The sequence below is a fragment of the Protopterus annectens genome, chromosome 16.part0 (genome assembly GCF_019279795.1).
Source record: "Protopterus annectens isolate FY-2018-M chromosome 16.part0, PAN1.0, whole genome shotgun sequence".
In the NCBI taxonomy this organism is placed as follows: domain Eukaryota; kingdom Metazoa; phylum Chordata; order Ceratodontiformes; family Protopteridae; genus Protopterus; species Protopterus annectens.
The window spans coordinates 755,698,656-755,716,720 of NC_056750.1; the positions used below are offsets into that span (position 1 = coordinate 755,698,656).

The following is an 18,065-nucleotide window of genomic DNA, read 5'->3' on the forward strand; positions in this document are numbered from 1 at the left end:
ATACATGTCATGAGTAGATAATTAAAGCAATGTGAATTGAGCAATTTGAGATGCAACTACATGAGACAATTTGATACATAAATTGAAGCCTGTATTTTCACAGCAAGGCATATCCTACATTTTCATTCTAGACATTTGTACAGAATATATGAAACTAGAATATAACAACTACCTACCATTTACAAACCACAAAGGGCTACTGGCAGCAGTCTCTATTCCAAAAATGTTGCTAGAATATTGAATAAAATTCCTATATCAATCAGGTCTCTCTCTCACCCTCATTTTTTTCAATGAGGGATGTACACATTAGGAGGATGACAAGTACACACACACAGTAAAGTACATTTTACCTTAAGAGCACACAGAGATCACAATCAGTCTGGGTCTGGTTTCTCCCTCTTTCTACAGATTCCCAATAAGACTCCCCACTGGCACAGCTATAGAGTTGATTCCTTAGCCAGGGTCTGAAGCCAAGTCCTCCCAGCACTCTTTTTGTCCAACACCAGTGCTTTGTGTCCCTGCCTAAGTAGCTGACACACACTTTGAGATTTGATTTATACACAAACACACACCTGGAAAATGCTGGCACAGGTTTACTATCTTGGCCCCCTTCTTCCCAGACCATAAGTTAGTTAGCACTGCCACCAGAACCCCTTATCAGTTACTTTAAGGCCCTTCCCAAAGAGTGACCAATCTTACTGTGTAATGTTACTATTATTCAAATGATAAGTGTGACCAAGGCTATTTAAGAGTGGCTATGCAGTGTCACCAAATACATATGCAAGTATGCTAAGAGCATAAACATCTCTAAACATACCAGCCACAATTAAAAGGTTTAAATATATTTAATAATAAATAATAAAAGAACAATACAATATTCATTAGCTCAGCACAGTGACTACAGAGTTCAGAATCACAGGAGATATTTTAAAACAATATTGGAGAACAGTCTCACATAAATACAGAAAACATCTAAACTAATATTTACTATATTCCTTTCTCTAAGAGAAATCACTTTTCCCTAATTATTAGCAAGACACAGGCAGAAGTGCTGATGAGTGGGATGTTTTTAGGTCTAAAGACAAATACAAAATGCACAGACTGAGAGAGTTTCCAAATGAATATCAAAACATTACTGCTGGGTCAGCTGGATGGCATCGCTCTTTGTCATCTGCTTTCAGTTCCCAGGTTAACAGAAACCAACATCTGTGTGTCAAAATATTTCTCTCAGATGTGCAGCTGCTAGGAGGTAACAGAGCAATAAAAGGCACTTTACATTTGAAACCTAATAATTATTTCTGTTTCTGACAATAGAAAGAAACCTTTAGCTGTAGCCATCCTGTCTCCTTCAGTGAAACTGGGAGATAAGCACAATCGTTAAACAATTCACTCATTTTATTAGAGTTTGCAAGTTAACTCTTTTTTTTCCCAGTAGGGTACAGTGGGGTTACATTCTTGACGATCAGTACAGCACATACAGTTCAACACACATACTTCTGCAACAGTAGTTTACTATACACACAACATATAGTTCTCTTACATTTGTAAGACAAACCTATGGATCATATTAATATTCACAAATGACATACTGTATGAATATTTACAAAATTCCAGATAGCTGGGCTGGCAGTGTCACATTTCTGTATAAATCATATTAATATTTTCAAGTGACATACAATTATTTACAAAATTCCAGCTAGCTGGGCTGGCAGCATTTTGTTTTGTCACCCCCCCATGAGAACTCAAGCTAGTTTTTCACATGACCCTTGAGAAACATTGCTTGAGAGGGTTGAGCCTATCTGGGAATACTTTGACCCATTCCCTGTCTTGAGATTCCAGGTGCCTTGGCATTGCTGACCCCAGTACCCTGCTGCACTTGTCCCATCATATGGCTGCAACCCTAGGCTCCATCATAGTAATTGGGATTTTCCTGGCTGGCTCCCTGTAGCCATAGGTTCCCCTCAGACTCCTCCTGCCTTGCACTACAAATACTCAGCACAAGGGCCTCCCTATCATGATAAGGTTTTATCATGTTAACATGGTACAATTTGTGCCCCTACCTCCTGCCTAGCAGTTCTACCATGTAGCTAACATCATTGACCTTCCTTACCACCTTGTAGGGTCCCTACCAAGCTGCTTGCAGCTTGATGTGTCAGCATTCCTGCTATACCAGACCTTTTTCTCCTGTTGGGCTTCTGGCAGGTTCTCCTGGGCCAAGCACATGAGTTCCCTGAGCCTTATCATGAAGAATCTCGAGGTCCCCTCACCCTATACCCATACAGCAACTCAAAGTGTGAAAAATGTGTGGATTCCTGGGGAACTTATCTCTGCAAGCAAACAGATGGGGCAGATATTTGTCCCAATCCCTCTTAATCTGGTCTGCAAATGCCCATAGCATCATCTTGAATGTAGAGTTTAACCTCTCAACAAGACCATTAGTGTGGGGGTGGTAGGGGGTGGTCTTTAGGTACTTCACTACACAGAACTTCCACAGACAAGCCAGCAGGTCTGACATGAAATTGGCACCTCTGTCAGTCAGTATTTCTTTTGGGAAACCTACCCTGATGAAAATCTCTAACAAAGCATTTGCCACCTTTTCTGCCTAAATGGAGGACAGAGCCACTGCCTCAGGCTATCTGGTAGCACAATCTACTACCACTAAGATATACTTTTTTCCTGTGGAACTTGGGGTACTCAGAGGCTCCACAGTATCAATAGCTACCCTCTGAAATAGCTCCTCAATCACAGGCAAAGGCATCAAAGGAGCTTTCACCTTGCCTCCTGCCTTGTCTACCTTTTGGCACTGATTACAGGTCCTGAAGTACCCTGCTACACCTCTGCAAATCCCAGGCCAATAAAAGTTCTGCATAATATGTCTCTGTCCACTTTATGCCCATGAGACCTGCAAAGGGTATATCATGGGCTATGGCTAGAAGTGGAAGATGGTAGGTTCTGGGCATTACCAACTGCTGTATTCTCTTGCCCTCTATCCCTCCTTCAGGGCTCTAGTCTCTATACAGTAACCCCTTTGTCCCAGTATACAGATTCACCCTTCCCTTGAGAATCAGATGCCTCATTAGCTACCTCCCTCAGGCCTTGTAATGTATGGTCTGAGAGCTGAGCCTGTCTCAAGTCTCTCCTTCTAACCCTTCCCAGTTCCCCTTCCACAGGAAGTCTGGTATTCTCTGACAGCGGTGCCTCACTGTCAGCCTGGGTACTACTACTACTCACCTCTGCCCTTGTAGTCACTCTGTCCAAGGCAACATCAGTACCCACAAGTAGCTGTGGCTCACCTTCAGTCTTACAGCTACAGGGTGGCTCCCTCCCTAAAGTAACCACCTCACCAGTCCTGGCTGCGTGTGCAGTCTGTCTGGTTCTTCCCCAGGCTACCAGACCCACATTCTTGTCTCCAAGCCTGACTGCGTGTAACTGCATGCACACATGGTACTTCATTATCAAAATCATTCCATATCAGGACATCTGCAGGGATATCCTCAAACACACCTACATGCTGGCTTCCTTTTCCACCCTCCCAGTCAAGGTAAACCCTAGCCAAAGGTATTTGGAATGGGGTCCCTCCTAAAGCTCTGACTTGAGTAGATTGGTCAAACAAGATAGAGCTCCTCTGTACCCATTGCAGGCTTCACAATGGTTAGGTCAGAGGCTGTCTCTCTCTTAGCCATGGCCTCTTTCCCATTCACTAAGATAGGATATAACCTCTTGTGGTAGTCTGGTACCCTTGTTGTCTCAAGATAACCTACTGTTGGCATTTTGTCATTCCCACTTACTGGGTCTCCCACCTTTTGTTTCCCACCTTGCCTCCATGGACATCTATATGCTACATGGCCCCACTGGTTGTATTTAAAGCATTTAACCTTTGATCCTGGACATGTACCTGGACTAGTAGCTTCCCCTGCTACTGGCGGACTCTGTTGGGGCAGTCTGAACTGCCCACCATGGGTCCCTTAGACCCATGAGCAGCACTGGGTGTCCCTTTCCTGTGCAGTGATGCCCTGATTGCTAGGTATAGGTCTCTCTTCTTCCCCAACTCATCTACAGTAGTACATTGTCTATCGGCTAATGATTCTCATGTCCTCAGTCAAAGTGCTAAGGACTTGTTCCCTCACCAAAAGTCCTGTCAGCCCATCAAAAGTGGTGACCTGACATCCACTCGCCCACCTATGAAAATAAGTGCTTAGTTAAGCAACATATTCACACACTTCCATCTGCCTTGCGTCTATGCTCACAAAACATTTTCCTGTAAGCTTCAGGTGTTAACTTAAAAAATTCTAGCAAACAGTTCTTTACAACATTATAATTTACACAGTCCATATCAGACAGTTTGGAAAGAACAGTTACAGCTTTACCATGGAGTAAGGGTGTCAGGGACTGTACCCAGAGCCCTTGGTCAACATTATAGTGTTTACATACCCTCTTAAACATATGAATGAAACTATCAAAATTATCCCCCTCTGTAAATTGTGGAAGATATTTACTGACCTTAGTTGCTTCTGAGGTTTGCGTACTCCATTTCCCATTACCTCCATGACTCTGGTGAAGAGTCAGATCTCCTTTTCATTTTGCCTCTGCCTCTCCTTCTCCTCCACTTCCAGGTGTCTCATTCTCTCTGCTGCTTCTATTTCCAAACACTTGGCTTCTAACTCAAGTCTCTCTAACTCCAGATGGATTTTTAAGTCCTCTCTGGAAAGGTTGAGCTGTCCATTTTCTGGGAATTGTACATCTCCATGGCCAGTCTAATTGTCCTCCTGGTTGCTATTCTCTGATGCAGCTGTGACTAAAGCTGCAATCATGTCTGCTTTAGTCAGGTTGGCATGCACTAGTCCTTTAACCTGACACATCTCAGCCAAATGGCTCCTTGTCAGCTTGCCATACTCCTCTGCTAACATGCTTGCCTGCTCTCCCTGACTAAGCTAAAAAAATAAAACAATTGTGATATGAACTCTGGATGTTCACTGTGTGGCTGATTTAGAGTACAAAACACCATCGGTGACCAATGTACACAGGCTACAAGAATTCAATATCCACACCACTACAAGCCAATTAATATGTGATGTGGCTAACTCACCACTATCAGCCAATTAATATATGATATGGTTATCCCACCACTGCCAAACAATATGTGATGCCCCTGCACTGGCCCAGTAATCAAGAAGCCTCAATCTTTACCACTAGCACCAGTGAGGGACGTGCACATTGGGAGGATGACAAGTACACACTCAGTAAAGTACAGTTTTCCTTAACAGCACACACAGATCACAGTGAGTCTGGGGCTGGTTTCTTCCTCTTTCTCCAGATCCCTAATAAGGCACCCCACTGGCACAGCTAGAGAGTTGAGTCCTTAGCTAGGGCTCCATGCCAAGCCCTCACAGCACTCATTCTGTCCAACACCAGTGTTTCATGTCCCTGCCCAAGTAGCTCTCTGTCACATACACATACACTCTCTCTCTCTTTTTGAAATTTGATTTATACACCAACACACCTGGAAAAGGCTGGCACAGGCTTACTAGCTTTCTGCCAAGACCATAATGTAGTTAGCACTACCACCATAACCCCTTATCAGCTACTTTAAGGCCCTTCCCAAAGTGTGACCAATCTTACTGTGTAATGTTGTTATTCAAATGGTAAGTGTGACCAAGGCTATTTAGGAGTGGCCTGTACAGTGTCACCAAATATATATGCAAGTAGCCTAAGAGCTTAAATATCGCTAAACAAACCAGTCACAAAAGGTTTAAATATATTTAATAAATAAAAGAAAAAGACAATATTCAATAACTCAGCACAGCGACTGCAGAGTTCAGAATCACAGGAAAAATTTTAAAACATTGCATGACCGTCTCACATAAATACAGAAAACAACTAAACTAATCTTTACTATATTCCTGTCTATAGCTAAGAGAAATCATTTTCCATACTTATTTACTGTTGGCAAGATACAGGCAGAAGTGCTGATGAGTGGGATGTTTCTAGGTCCAAAGACAAATACAAAATGCACAGACTGAAAGAGTTTCCTTATTAATATCAAAGCATTACTGCTGGATCAGCTGAATGACATCACTCTTTGTCACCTGCCTTTAGTTCCCAGGCTAACAGAAATCAACATCTCTGTGTCAAAAATACTTAACTCTCAGATGTGCAGCTGCTAGGAAGTACAACAGCAATAAAAAAGTTCACATTTGAAACCAATAATTATTTCTGTTTCAAGATAATAGAAAGAGATCTCTAGCTGTAGCCATCCTGTCTCCTTTAGTGAAACTGGGAGATAAACACAGTCATAAAACAATTCACTTATTTTATTAGAGTTTGCAAGTTAACTCTGTTCTTTTCCAGTAGGGTACACTGTGGTTACATTCTTGAAGCTCAGTACAGAACATACAGTTCAACACACACTTCTGCACCAGTAGTTTAATGCACACAGCATATAGTTCTCTCACATTTGTCAGACAAGCCTATGGATCATATTAATATTCACAAATGACATATGATTATTTACAAAATTCCAGCTAGCTGGGCTGGCAGCATTTCAGTTTGTCACAGACCCATATTTCTAATCAAGAAGAAATGAGATCAGAGACAATGCACAAATATACAAGTAGAATCTTGTGGAATTCTCGAGTTGCACAGAGAAGCCAGTTTAGAAAGTGATTTCTAACAGCGTCATACCTTCTTTTGATTTGAGAAATTCCCATTACATTTACTTCCAAGAACAGCAACTTGCATTTCTTGGCCTTCAGCCAAGTCCCTGTTTTTGCAGATATTTAGCAGTTTCTGCTACTGATGAAATTATCCAATCTGGGGTGCTTTGTAAATATTGAGCGCCAGAACACTGGACCCTTAATGTCAACATTGGAAATGGCAATGTATAGGGAGAAATGAGAAATCTGAATTGTGATCATGGCACAGTGGGGACTGGAGAATTTTACCCTTAATCCAGTGTAGTCTGGGAGTTTGTATACTGTGTATAATTAGCAAGGGGTGTGGGTAGTGTATGGGGGGCTTGCTCCTTTACAATTTGACCTTCTGACTGTATCATGGCACACTGCATTAAGGAGGTGAGTCTGAAGACATGAATTCTCCAATCTGAATGTCCAGGCTACTGATGGTCTGTCAGGGTAGACTAGCCAGAAGCTTATTGCTGCCTTACTAATCCTTATGATATATTCCTTATAGTGCTGCTTGCAGTGCAGATCTATTATGCCATCTTTGAGTTCATAACACCAGGCTCCTCATTTCCTTAACCTTTGTAGATATCTGCAGTATAGTGCTGTTTGGTGGGATTTTTAATTAACCTGTACTAATCTCTGAGCCTGCTAGTCCTGATTTTCCATCAAGGTGAACCATCGTTCAGATAGCCATGGCGATGGGTCGTACTCTGGCATTCCAGTACTGAGAATGCTTCTGTTTGAGGCCCTAAATAAACCTCTGCTAGCCAATGCGAGTACCTATGTCATCATGAAGAATTGTATGCCCTCCTCATTGTGATTGATTGTATCTATACATGTGCTAATGTGGATTCCCAGCATTGGCTTGGGAGTCATCAACCTACAGCCCAGAACCTGGCCATTTTTGTTCTAGCTCGTAAAGCCCCCTTCTTTCATGGTGGGGAACATTTAACTAGAAGCCACCCCTCCCTCTCCAAGACTTGTAGAGCATTTTAAGCCACTTATACCTCCTATCTCCTCCATGGGTGTTTCACTTCCCCGCTGCTGTTTGATCATGAGTCATCTGAGTCAAAGTTAAGGCTTTATCCATCTACCTCCAAAACACAGGCAAAACATATGCCACCTTCTTTCAGTCTTTCAGCATGTAGATGGTGGTTTGACATCTTGTGCCTGTTACTGATTCTTAAGAAAACACTGATCCTGATCTCTTGCAGTCTCTCTCCTCATCTTATTTATACCAGCCAGAATGCCTGCATGTTATATAACATCAGATGTAATTATCAATAAGTTGTAGCAGCTTTATTTAAGAAATAGCGCATCTGTAGATGGCAGGAAATATCTCTCTCTTTAGGATAATTTGATGAGCTCTTTAAATTGGCTCCAGATATTTGATTTATTCCCTTCTGAACGTGATAACCAAGATACATTGCAAAGGTCCAAGATGATGCATGCTGTAAAGGCTAAAGGCCTTAATTTTTTTTTTTTTTTTTTTTTTAACATTTGAGGTTTTAAAAAGGAAGAGGAGAGAATTTTGCTGTGAAAAAAAAAATCTTAGTTGCAGCAATCAAAAAATGTGACATAACTATCATTTTTCTCATCATAAAGGCAGAAGGTTCTACTTTATACTAATATTTATGCAACTTGATTAAAAAATGAACCAACTGCAGAAAACAGGTAATTTACAAGACTTGCTAGTTTTACCAGCATGATATGATGTATGGGAATTGATCAGAGGATGGTGTGGATAACTGCTCTGGTCAAGTTTTAGAATCTTGAAATATATATTTCAATGTATTGTGTTTGCAGAGTTAGCAGTTAGTTACAGACAACAAAAATGATTTTTTTTTTTGTTTCATTTTTAAAACCACTATTTACTTTAGATTTATTTTGATTGACGAAAAATAAGGGGTGAATTCATTCAATCCACCTTTGTTTTCTCTTGCAAACTGTTGTACCTGAATAGTAAGACTTGAAGGTTTTTCTTGTACTGTTTAAGTCAAATCCCGCGAAGGCCATAGATATGTGGATCGAAGAAGTTAGCCTAAACACAGGGTTCTGCACATTTATTGTTAACATATTGTACATCATCTCAATATGTTCACTATTAAATGTGTGTTTTGGGGTGAACGGTATAACACACAAATTTGCATAGGTGACACTATAAATGAATGTCACCATGAGTTATGAAAACTATATATTGGGAGTCTATCTGGAACAGTTTCCTTTTTGGTTGTATAAATTAGAGTTATATCTGATATTAATATAGGTGGACTTTGCTAGGGCATCTGTCTTCATGTAGAAGAGTAACTTTGGTTTAGATAATGGGAAAGAGCTGCTTTATGTAGCTGGTGCCAGTTCATCATTCCAGTATAAGGTAGGCTGGAAGGATGGGGATTCCGGAGACGGCTGTCATATGTTGAATGTACAGTATTGGTTAGCATTCTGAAATGATGGCATCTCGAGCAATATAGTAAAAATAGTGCACTGGCTGGGCAGATAAAGATACGGAAATAGGGAAGACCAAAGGATGGCTGCCTCCAGAGGCATGTATATTTGCCTCAGGAATATGAACTTGAACAGTGATCACAGTAGTTTCCTACCAGTGCCGACTTTGTGGCTATCACTGTAGGCCAGGTGACAGTGAATGAGACTTTTTATTGTGGTTACAAGGACTTGCACATAATGATCACTAGTTACCAAGACTATTTGCAGCAAAGTTTAGTTCAAGTTTCTCAACAATTATAAAGGGTGATCACATGCAGGCAAACCCTTTTGCAAGCAAACCCTTTTTTTCAGTTACAAAGGAAAGCAAGTCCACTGGAGAAAAAAAAGTTTATGTTGTACAGGGGATAGCATTCTTACATTCATGCTTAAACAATGAAGTAGACATATATACAGAAAAAAATATGGCAGAGAGACTAAAGGGGCAGTTATATCATTGCAGAGAAATCCCAGTGAACCACAAGAAGTGGCAGGCCTACACTGAGCATATATACTAAGAGGAAAGGAATGAAGGAATGCTGAGGAACAATGGTCTGAAGGTAGTGAATCAGTCAGACACGTTGAAGTAGGATAGTTTGTGCATCTGACAGGAAGAGAGAAGAAAAGTCGTGGAGTAGTTGTAACAAGTTAGCAGAGACAGCATAGCTGAGGGAATACAGAATGTGGTGCTCGGATGTTAGAGTGCAATGCACAAGCTTCAGATCAGGTCAGATTTAAGGTACTAATTTAGGTATGGTACAAACTGGGATAAAAGGAGGAATATGCAGAACTAGACCAAAATTCCATGGAATTGCAGCATTGGAGAGAGGAGGTCATGTGGTGTTGCTATAAGTTGTGAGTTGTGCCTTGGGCAGCACCTAACCCATAAAGATAAGAAATCCAGGCATCCTTGTACAAGAACTGGTCATCTTCAGTGCCCTACAGGGGTATATAAAAACAGATACTTGAGTATTAATGACTGTGTGGTTTCTGATCTCCAAATGAGACTAAATTTATTTTCTTACCCATCAGCTAGAAACTGACAGAGCAGTAATAATCCTAAGTATGTCTAGATCCTGAAAATTAGTTCTGAATTTCTAGAAACAGCATCATTTTTGCATGTCTTCATTAACACAAAGTATAACCTTAGCAGCTTGGGCATATTTAACCACATGTCAGGCCTGAATGTCAGAACAGCTTCAGTGATGAATGGCTACACACACATTGCTAGAACAGTGGTAATTATAAGGCTAGCTAAGCAGCCATATATCTGAAAAGTGACAACCAGTGAAGTAATACTTCTGTCTAAAACAGTTTCGTTTGACAAAAACTATGCAGAGAATTCTGGGGCAGTGTTAATTATAAGTACATTAAACATCCATAGAGCTGAACCTTGCATGCTAATGAGGTAATAAATTACTACCGAAGGTATCTATAATTGGTATAAGTACCATTAGACTGCACAGGAACATTGTGCACACTACTATTTGGCATTCTTTCCTACCAGAAGCCTAATATGCACAGTCCCTGCAGGGAATTGGAGGCACAGGTCACTTAAAGTGCATTAGCGAATGCCAGTGGTTTGTATCTGATGAAACAACATAGGAGGTCTCACAGTAAACTAAGTTAATATGGTTAAACTGGGGCATGTAGTTGTTGTTTGAAGTTAAATGCTAGTAACATTTTTTGACTTGTCCTATTCTTTTAGCTTTGATAATGTCAAAATGTATTTTGTATGATCACCATTAGTCTTGCTTTTGTCGATTTCTTTATTGCTCTCAAAATGCATGTTTGAAATGCATATCAGTTCTATTTTGTGCAGCCACTTTGTTGGTGAAAAAAGACTCGTGTCATCCATTCCACATACCTGCAACTTTAAATTAAGCATTTAGATAAAGAATAATCAGAACTTGAAAAAACAGACACTATAATGAGAGATGTAGGTGACACTGCTAAAATAAAATTCAGTAACAATTGTGTAGCCAGCATAAAGGGGGATAAACATTCAAATGTATTGATTTTCTAATTAATCCACAATACTGCTCTGCACTAAATCTCATTTATTGAATGTATGTCCCTATTAGCTGAAACTTTCATTCTGTGAGAGTATCTCATTAGTAGCTAAAAAGGAACAATATGCAGATATTTTCTTTAACTTGAACGCATTGCTGGCTAATTATATATACTGTTTGATATTACTTCCTTTGAGCTGCTGTTAGTTTTTAATTTTGGTATTTGAGGAAGCATGTAGGTCTCTCGTTGCAGTTCAGACAATTACTTACCTCTGCCAGATGTCAGCCATCCCTCATTTGTCTATAATAGGGTGGTTGCCAATACCAATGTAAAATGAGGGAAAACTCATCTGAGAATAATAACAAGTAATACTGATATAAAGTTGAAAATATGATTTATACATATGTGGTTATGCTTAGCCTCCTTCTTTCACAATCAGTTATTAGCGAGATGACTAATTTTAACCTACAGAAGTATGATGGGTCAGTGATCATAACTGATTTATTATACGTTAAAAGACATGGAAGCCAAGAAATTTACATCCGATACAAAGCTCAGGAGGTTAGTCTTAGTATCCATGTCAAGAAGAAGTAATATAAGTTTATGATCGGGACCTAATCCACTCCGGGTACCACTAGTAAAGAAGAAGAAAATGCCAAGTATTTTGACAGTTTTCAAAGCAGTTAAGCACTTAATGAACACTGTCAGAAAGACGGTGCAAAACGTATTGTTATTTTACAAAGTCAGGGACACATTACCGGCACAGACTATAGGCAAAACTAAATCTGTTTTCTGCCTCTGCTGTTTGCTGGCCAGTACTGTCAGGTGTAACTGGCTAGCATAATAGCCAGTGCTGTCAACTTAAATGGGTTGCTTAGCATTTGTTAAGATTGGGTGTCACGCTATAGAAGCAGTTAACTGATTTATCTTTTTGCAGATATCAAAACATAATCACTGCACTCCATGCACTACTAATGGTTATTGACAGTCACTTTTCTATTAAGGTTTGTTGTTTCTTCATTTTGTGTGTGCCATATGATAGCATCATAGATTAAATGAGTCTTTACTGTTTGTTCTTTTTATTATATACTTGCTGAAAGTCAGTAGAGAATCTTTTAGTCCACTTTTTAAAAATGTGCCTGCCACAAAACATTATGCTTTAAAAAAAAAAATAGTCCTCTGTCTGGAATTTAAAAAAAAAAAAAGTACAAATGTCTACTGCTCGATGGGACTCTCAACCAACTTCAGTTAATGCAATGAACTTTTCCATAGTGTTTCACTGTGTTCAGAGTAAAATATATACTTATGGAATACCTTTTCAAACCTGATGCATTTTGTTCATTTAATACAACTATGTTACCATTGAACTGTTTGTTTTATGGAGTACAAATTATTTGCTGAAGCTTTCACAACATTAAGTGCATTTGAAGACATACCAGAAGGATTCAAAAGCTTAGAAAAACTGCTCGAGCATTTGCAACAGACATGATGGAGGTGGAAACATAATATACCTCAAGAAAATTACTGTACTACATTACTGTATTTGTGTCTCTACCTTGGATATGTAAAATATTAAGTCTGCCCTGTAAAGATATTGCTTTTCTTGCCGTTTACGGCTAATGATTAGTTGCATCTCAGTGGATTATCTGTCCTAGATTTGATTGCAGGATTGGTTATTTTCTCACTCATTTCTATTGTTTCAGCAAATGCCGAACAGTGCTACAGAGCTCTAAAGCATCTATTTTATAAGTGGCGCTAACATTTTGCTTTTCTAATACTTGCCAGTGACACGCTGTGCTTTTGCAAGTTCTCATACCAAAATATAATTGCTATTTGTAATCCATTAATATTTATATGCTGTGCTGTCGCAAGTACTTTTACACAAATATAACAGCTATATGAGCATCACACAGCTCTACATTCTGCCTATTGTGTTATCCATTTTTATTTAAAGTATTTTACTTGTCTTGAGGTGCTTAGCATTGCTATGCACCCTTTCAGCCATGTCTAACTTTTATCGGCAAATGCTGAACACCGCCACATAGCTCTATAGAGTATATTTTTCGTTTGGCATGTATATTTACTTGGCTATTAATGGTTGGAGGTATTCTTAACATTACGTATTTTTAACCAAGAATATATGCCATAAGTGCACCGCACAGCTCTATATTGTGTACTCTGTGCGATCCTGTATTATTTACATTGTATCGCTTCGCACAGCTATATACTGTGCATTCAGAGCGATCCATTATTATTTACCCTAATTTCACTGCTCTGAGGCGCTCAGTGCTGCTTCGCGCCCTTTCTACCAAGATAAATTGACTCGTCAAATGACGAACAGCGTCACACAGCTCTAAAGAGCTTTTTTAATTGTGGCATTGCAATTTTACTTAGTTATTCTGGCCGGAGACTCACAACACAGGCACTAGCATTTTATCCAAGTTTAAAACTAACACAAATCTTGTACAGTGTCATACAGCTCTAAATCAGTGCACTCTGTGAGAGGCAGTAATACTGCTCTTTTCTAACCTAGTTTTTAGTAGTACTGACCCTCAGCACTGTACTGACCTAGCTCTCAAAGCTACCTGGCTCCATTGAACATAACTACGTCCTCCTCCATTTAAACTAAATTTGGTACTAAGTGTGTCTTAGCATGCGTTATAGTTTATCCCATGGAACGTTGACCCTAAATGACTTTACTGTTTCAGCTTAGCGCACTATATGACTTACCACAGGGACATCCTTCAATCGGCAGCAATAAATGTATAATGTTTTAAAATTTATATTCCCGTTTGCGTAGAGTGGGATACATTTCCCTTAAAACTGTGTTTAAGATATCTAATTATCCAGTTAGTTTATAGTGTAAATTCTCAGCACTTGGTTTCCATTATTAGAGGCATAAAAACTGAAAGTGAGATTTTTTTTACTTTGTCTGTCTGAAAATGTCTGTTACTTATTAGCAAATGCAACCCTTTTTTCCATATCAGTTACTGGTTTGTAACCTACAGTACAGTTGTATTTTTTATTCAACAACTAATACTCTCTGAATGTAATATTGTATGCTGTTTTTAACCTACCGCTTGTTGTATGTACTGTATGCCTTACCCCCTTTTTATTTTCTCTCTTTTCTCTCCTTCTACATTTCACTAGCTTTGTACATCAATTTGCCCCTACAGCAAACAACTGAATGCTATCTGCTGGTCGCCACTGAAATTAATACATCTCAGGAAGTAGTTACGGGCTCCCAGAGAAACGTTCCCTTACTTTAAACCAGTGAAAGTATGTACGCAGATAACTAATGTCACTTTTGTAACCTGATTAATTACCTAGCTTCTGCTAGGTTAGCCTAAGCTTCCAAGTCTAGGTAGTCAGCAGTCAAACCCCCCCCACTTACTTTAATCTCCTGCACGTTTCCCTAATTCTAACAAGTGTCCTATTTTTCCTTCTGTCCCACTTTTATCCTTCCCTTATCCTGCCATCACCTAAAGAAGACCTTACTCTTGCATCTATATTCCTGACCACTAGGTGGTGTCACTCTTTATGCTATTCCTACCTATTTGATACAAACCTGCTATTCCTACCTATAGCACATTAGCCCCTGCTTTTCCACTGTGTCTTTACCTTCCCTCTTAGCATCCTTCTTACCTACTATCTCTCTAACAGCCTTTATCTCTTCCTACCAGCCACTTCTTTCTTACATTCTGTCCCTCTTAAACTTCAATTTTAACAAACTTACCTGCTGAATTTTTCTTCAACCTCACTGATTGTCTTCTTGGCAGAACTCTCTCTTGTCTGATCCCACTCCGTTCGCCCTTCGGGCTCACTCCGCTCCCCTACCCCCAAATCCCACCCACCCCCAGTGCTCCTAAACTTATTCCACCTACAGACCACACCCCATCACAATTACTCCAATCACATAACCAAATAATTACTACAACCACCCCCTTTTTCTCTAAAACCTGCCCACTCTATCTATCCCTTATCACTTCTCCTTACACCTTTCTGTCTACCTTACCCAAATTCTTTTCCCAAACACTCACTGATCCACTCAAATCACCATCCTTAAAAATGTATATCCCTACAATCCCCCACAAAAATCAAACTTTAATTTGGTTACTCCTATTACCCTCTCTAGCCTCTACCTACCTTCTTACCTCATTTGAACACTCTCCCAATAACCCTTTCCTACTACCTTCCAAACATACCTTATCACAAACAAAACCTTCTTCTCATTTCTGGCTAAATATCCCTTATATACCTTGCTACCAATTACCAAAATATCATCGAATTGCTCATATCAACTTCTCTTACCCAAAAACTAGAAAACTATTTGATTTCCACAGCAAACCAGTGCACCCTAAACCTATAGCACCCCTTCTATCTCTATTAGATGGTGATATTCACCCTAACCCAGGACCAAATAATCCACCTCCCACAACAGTTATAAACCACAATAATACTATAAAACCTCCTCCTCCTCCCAAACCTACCAACTCACTCTCTATTGCTCACCTGAACATACGCAGCATATGCAACAAAGTTACTCAACTCCATGCTCTCTTACAGACTCAGCCATTTGATATCCTATGTTTATCAGAAACATGGCTAAAACATTCCATTAAAGACATTGAAATCTCCCCACCTGGCTACAATATTATTAGACTCGACCATACTTCCAAAAAAGGAGGCGGAGTAGCAATCCTCTCTAAAACTGAACTACAAGTCAGTACACTTAACCTTAACTTACCTACTAATGCTAGTGCAGAAATAATAATCTCCAAACTGCAGCTAAATACTAGTAAAGCCATAAATATCCTCTGTGTCTATCTCCCCCCTGGGAACAACTGCAATATATTAGAGGACATTCTTAGCTGGCTCACTAGTAATATCCCACAAGAAACCATTATTCTTGGGGACTTTAACATTGACTGGAACTCTTGCACAAATATAAATCCCACCACCCACATTAACCTGTATGGCTACTCACAACTAATTAATCACCATACCAGAACCAATAAAATCAATAACAAGGCAACCACCTTAGACTAGATACTAACTAATACCCCACAGCAAACCTACACAACAGGCATCCTTCCTGATGACCTTAGCGACCATTGTCTGACATATATTATTAGACATAAAACCAACATAACATTCCCAAACACTTTCCGAACAATACGCTCAAAAAAGAATTTCAACCTAGAACTTTTCCAAGCAGAACTTAATCAATGTAATTGGTCTCCGCTAAAAACTCTCCCTCTCAACAATGCCGTGGAATACTTTAATTCTAAATTCTTGGCTATCCTGGATCATCATGCTCCAACCCGTTCTATCAGAATCATAGCTAAACCAGCCCCATGGCTTACTATTACTACTAAACAGAAAATCCTACTTAGAAATAAATATTGAGCACAATGGCGGACTTCTAAGAATCCGTCAGACCATCATACCTTTAGAGAACACAGAAACAGTACTAAAAGAGCCATCCTGCTAGATAAAAAGAATTACTATCTACAATTACAACAATCCTCTACCAGACAACCTAAAAAATTCTGGGCTAGTATTAATAATCTTCTCTAGCCAGGCCAATCAATCACACCCAGTCCCCAAGGATCTAACCCCAATAATCCTAAAGAAACTGCCAATGCCTTCAACTCTTTTTTCACATAAACCATTCAAACTCTAGCTAGCCACCTATCACCTGATATATCTAACTTGCCCACATCTTCCCATAATCCACCACCCCAATTTCACCCACAACCAGTATCCACTTCTTACATCTCCTCCCTTCTCCAAAAGTTAAAACCAACCTCCCCATCTGCAGATAAACTCCCAACAGAATTCTTGCAAAAAGGTGCTAAAGCCCTAGCCTACCCGATTTCCATTCTGATAAACAGATCTATAAAAGAAGGCGAAGTACCATCAATCTGGAAAATCTCACATATTATCCCATTACATAAAGGTGGAATTTCCAATGACTTCTCCAACTATCGTCCCATAGCTTTACTATCCCCTATAGCTAAAATTTTGGAAAAATGCATTCACAAGCAGATACTCAATCACCTTCTTAAAAATAACCTACTTGCCAACTGCCAACATGGCTTTAGACCTTTTCATAGTACTACCACTGACCTACTATCATTCACAAACTATATCAACAACAACCGTAATAACAATAGACTATCATCCGCAGTTTTCACTGACCTATCCAAAGCTTTTGATATGGTCAACCATCAACTTCTTCTCCACACCCTTAAGTCTCTCTCCTTGGATTCTCTATCTTTAAAATGGTTTACATCTTACCTTGGCAATGGTCAGCAGGCCGTACTCTGGCAAAATGAACTATCCAATCACCGCCCAATCTCCCTCTGCGTTCCACAGGGCTCTATTTTAGGTCCACTTTTATTTTCTATCTTCATAAATGACCTGCAATCTGAAATCCCATACTCCACCTGCATTCAGTACGCAGATGACTCTACATTAATCTGCTCTGCCTCCTCACCAACCGAACTTCAGTCAATTACTCAAAAAGCATTTAAAACTGTTGAACAATGGTTCTCCTACCGTTGCCTTCTTCTAAATCCCAAAAAAACTAAATTGCTACTTTTCACCCCAACCCAAAAGTCTTCCCCTGTACAAATAAATCTTATTTCTAATAATGGTACCCTTATCTCACCTGACCCTACCACTTAATTGCTAGGTATAACAATTGACAACAACCTAAACTTCGAGACACACATAAACAATACAATAAAATTAATTAATAAGAAACTAGGATCTCTCTATCACATCAAAGACTATCTTTCCCCAGAAGCTAGGTCTGCCATAGCTCGAACTCACCTTTTATCCACTCTGCTCTATGCTGCTCCCATATATACTAATATCTCCAAA

At 39.6% G+C, this 18,065-nt stretch overlaps 1 long non-coding RNA gene across 1 annotated transcript in view; it reads left to right on the forward strand.

Moving 5' to 3' along the window:
- LOC122790370 overlaps positions 1–18,065 on the forward strand; it is a 717,669-nt gene that overhangs the window by 235,854 nt on the left and 463,750 nt on the right. The window lies entirely within an intron of this gene.